The following is a 4,437-nucleotide window of genomic DNA, read 5'->3' as shown; positions in this document are numbered from 1 at the left end:
CCAAAATAAGATGAATAAATGTCATTTTCTTTCAAATGACCAAACATGAAATCTTTGATATTATGACATTGACTTAATATAATTTTATAATCTAAATATGTATGTAATCTGTGATATTATGACATTGACTTAATATAATTTTATAATCTAAATATGTTACAATTTTGTTTTTTAGTTGTTTTACACATTATTGAAATTGCACAATTAAAATTTATTATTATTTTTAGTTAAGTAAATTTATTCTCAAATAAAAAATAAAAATACAATAACTAATTTTTTTTTATAATACCAAGGAGATTCCTCACCCAAATCGTAAAACCATAACATGTGAGAGTCGTAAAACCATAACCCGTGAGATACTTTCTTTAATGAATTTTTTTCGTAACTTCCAGCGCTAAATACTTTCTTTAATGAATTTTTTTGGGCGCTAATCTATGGGAGACGCAGGATCAATCCTCGCTAATCTATGGGAGACGCAGGATCCATCCTCGTAGCTGCCTAATCTATGAGAGACGCAGGGTAATCCTCATAACTGTCTCTATAACACACCAGGAGTATACTTTCTTTAATGAATTTTTTTCGTAACTGCCAGTGCTAATAACTGTCTCTATAACACACCAGGAGTATACTTTCTTTAATGAATTTTTTTTCGTAACTGCCAGTGCTAACACACCAGGAGTACATCCAACCATCTGCAAAGATCCTATAATTTTAGCAAGAGCAGGATTGGGGAATCAGTCCCTTTAGCTTCCACCATAGTAGGTCAGTTTATTCAATGAAATTTAAACTTCGGTCTCCCAGGGTTCACCCAAATGACTTATCATCAAACCACACATCCCTATACCTCTTTAATCAAGTTCGTTAATCAGCGGAGATTCGAAATGAATGAGTTCATCTGAACTGCAGTTTGTGGTTTGTGGGTAGTCATTGGGATTTAGGGGAGGGTTCTGCCCCGTAGTCCTCTGTATTTTCACTCGAAAACCAAACGGGTTCGCGGGTTCGATTGAAAACAAACAATGAAAATGAGGTGAAAATCAAATTCGAAAGAATATGTTCTCAATTTAAAATCGCACTGTTTCAATTTGCATGGCAAAAGCCGAAGAAGAGTTTTTTTCCAACCAACTAAAATGCCTATCAGCGGAATCGACATCTATTTATCATCTATTTTTCCATCGATTTTAATCCAGCAATGGCAATGAGGCAGCCTTTACACCACCAAAAGGAGAAAATAATGCCATATTTTGGGCTAATGATTTTCACTAACGCCATCGCTGTGGAAACATCGTGCAATGCTCGCATTACCTCTACCGAGGATATCAAAGCCCTCTGTAACGAGGGCCGATTTGAAGAAGCGATGCGCGTTTTGCGTACTATAGACTACCCAAACCCTTGTATATATATCTGCATTTTGCAGGAAATCATCGAGAAGAAAGCACTGCCAGAGGGAAAATTAGTCCATGCCCACATCAGCCAAAGGGGTTTTATACCCAACAGGTTTCTACGCAATACCCTACTGAATATGTACTTGAAGTGTGGAAGTGTAGCAGACGCTCGCAGAGTTTTTGACCAAATGCCTGAAAGAAATGTGCTCTCATGGTCTGTCATGATCTCAGCTTACGCCAGCAGTGGGGTTGCTTCGGAGGCATTGAAGTTGTTTCATGAAATGCAGCGAGAAGGCGTCCAGCCCAATCAATTTACTTTCTCCGGTGTTCTGCCGGCATGCGGAAGCTTGGGCGCTTTGGAAGAAGGTATGAAGATCCATGAAGAAATAATTGGCTGTGGATTCCAGTCTGACGTCTTTGTGGGAAGTGCCCTTATAGATATGTATGCAAAATGTGGAAGAATAGAGGTTGCACGCGATATGTTTGACAAAATGCATCAACGGGATGTTGTCTCGTGGAATACCATGCTTGGTGGATATGCCCAAAATGAGCTTATGGATGAAGCCCTGAGGCTATTTGAGATAATGCCGGTACGAAACATGGCTTCATGGAATGCAATGATTGTAGGATATACACAAAATGGGCATAATAATGAAGCCCTGATTCTTTGCAGGGAAATGCAACTGGCAGGGATGAAACCAGATGGGAAAACCTTTTCCAGTCTTCTCCCGGCAATTGCCGGCTTGGGAGCCCTGGAACAGGGGACGGAGATTCATGGCGAGATAGTTAAAAGTGGTTTTGCATTGGATGTTTATCTACAGAGTGCCCTTGTAGACATGTATGCAAAATGTGGAAGTATAGAAAAGGCACGGAGGATATTTGACAAAATCCGCGAACGAGATGTGGTGTTATGGAATGCAATGATTGCAGGATATGCATTTAATGGAAATGTTGATGAGGCCTTGAAACTCTTTCAGCAAATGCCCGAGCTCAACATAGTATCATGGAATGCAATGGTAGCAGGATATGCACAAAATGGACGTGTTGATGAAGCATGTAATCTCTTTCAGAAAATGCCTGAAAGAAACATAGTTTCATGGAATACCATGATCACAGCTTATGCTAGGGATGGCCCTCCTGAGGAGGCCTTGGGATTGTTTTACGAGATGGAAAGAACGGGTTTTCAATATAATAAGTTTACATTTGCTAGCATTCTCCCAGCATGTGCTAAATTGGCTGCTCTGGAACAAGGTATGGAAATTCACAATGAAATTGTTAGGAGAGGGTTTCAATCTGATGTCTTTGTGGCAAATGCCCTTCTAGACATGTATGCTAAATGTGGGAGTATAGACAAGGCACAGGATTTATTCGACAAATGCTGCAACGAGATGTTGTCTCCTGGACAGCTATGATTACGGGGTACGCCATGCATGGCTATGGCAAGGAGGCACTCAAACTCTTTGAACAAATGGTATGTTCTGGAATGAATCCAAACCACATCACTCTAGTTTGCATATTGTATGCGTGCTGCCATGCCGGCCTAGTGGAAGAAGGCTGCAAGCACTTCGATTCCATGAGTCAATCTTATGGTATCTCACCTGCCATGGAGCACTATGGTTGCATTGTTGACCTCCTTGGTCGTGCTGGGCGCCTTGACGAGGCAGAAGATTTTATCAATAGAATGCCGATAACACCTGATGCTACTGTGTGGGGTTGTTTGCTTGGTGCCTGTAGAATACACAATAATGTAGAATTAGGAGAACACGTGGCAGAACATATTCTTGAGTTGAACCCTACAGATGCCGCACCATATGTGCTCTTGTCAAACATTTATGCTGCAGTTGGTAGGTGGGACGGCATTGGAAAGGTTCGGAAACTGATGAAGGACAGGAGGATACAAAAAATGCCTGGATGTAGCTGGATTGAGATCAATAAAATGATGCATGCTTTCCTTGTAGGAGATGGATTGCACCTATAATTGCAGAAAAATAATATATAGCTGAAAAGATAGTTTTGGAAAATGCAGGTAACAGGGCATGTACCTGACACGAGATTGTGTTGATTGATGCAGTATGCCAGAATAATAAGAACCTGGCAGATCCCATTTTGGATTATCAACATACTACCTGAAATGGTTATTTGAGTTTACAGAAACCTATCTCACTGAAATTTGTCTCTATTCTCAAATATGTGTGGGGGCATATCCAGATCCTTCGGTTACATCTTAGAGATCCTTCATGAATCCAGATCCATAGAGGTTCTCGTATACATCTTAGATCCTTAGTGGATCAGTATCCAGAAGGGACATAGCATGGATCTGTACAGAACCTATTCTGGATACGTAAGTCACCACAAACAAAAATATAATGCTACAAGATATGTACAGAATGTCAGCAATTAAATATTTGTTTAGTCTTAGAAACAACATAAACGTTAATGTAAAACTTAATATGTAACTAAACAGCTAAATGTTGTCGTTTTGCAGTGAAACAGTGGAGAAATATGAAAGATACTATGCACTGGTAGAAAGACTGCTGGAGATAAAAAGCAGAGATTGGGATTAGAGAAAGGTTATCTTAAAAAAGCGGTTGCAAGCAAGAATGTGTTTGAATATAAGCCCTTCGTAAAACCAAACTCAGCCATCGTCTACCATGCCTAAGACTTGACACCGTTAACAACCTGTTTGCACACATGAGGACAAGCGACACCATATTGCTATTTCAAGACAATAAGGTGCCTAGTCTTTATGTTCTAAGTAATGGTCATTGGATCATAATCGAAGTTGTATCAGTTAGAAACCATATTATAGAGACTGAGACAGCAACTGTTAATTAATGCTATTCTTTACAATCCAATGGTACATACTTTGGAATTTATAGTGCCAAAGGAGGAGAATGAAGCCAAAGAATGTTGATAAATTTTGATTTATCTAAGGTTTATTTTTATTGATTCCAGAAATGTTTAATGTCAACAGAAACACAAACACGGAGAGCCAAAATTCAAAGCTATGAGAACGTCGTCTGGTAAGAATGAAAGTGGCACGTGCAGATGGCAT

At 39.5% G+C, this 4,437-nt stretch overlaps 1 pseudogene across 1 annotated transcript; it reads left to right on the top strand.

Annotated features, from left to right (window-relative positions):
• The first annotated feature begins 796 nt into the window (after positions 1-796).
• Positions 797-4,115, top strand: LOC149261227 (pentatricopeptide repeat-containing protein At2g13600 pseudogene; annotated as a pseudogene). Its single transcript, XR_016258416.1, has 2 exons — positions 797-3,723; positions 3,868-4,115. The product of XR_016258416.1 is annotated as a pentatricopeptide repeat-containing protein At2g13600 pseudogene (transcript).
• Positions 4,116-4,437: the final 322 nt, after the last annotated feature.

Source organism: Pinus tabuliformis, chromosome 6 (assembly GCF_031772625.1).
Source record: "Pinus tabuliformis cultivar Carrire ecotype Pingquan chromosome 6, CPIR1, whole genome shotgun sequence".
NCBI classification, from domain to species: domain Eukaryota; kingdom Viridiplantae; phylum Streptophyta; class Pinopsida; order Pinales; family Pinaceae; genus Pinus; species Pinus tabuliformis.
Note: the sequence above shows the minus strand (reverse complement) of the source record. Positions and strands in the feature narration are given on the sequence as shown.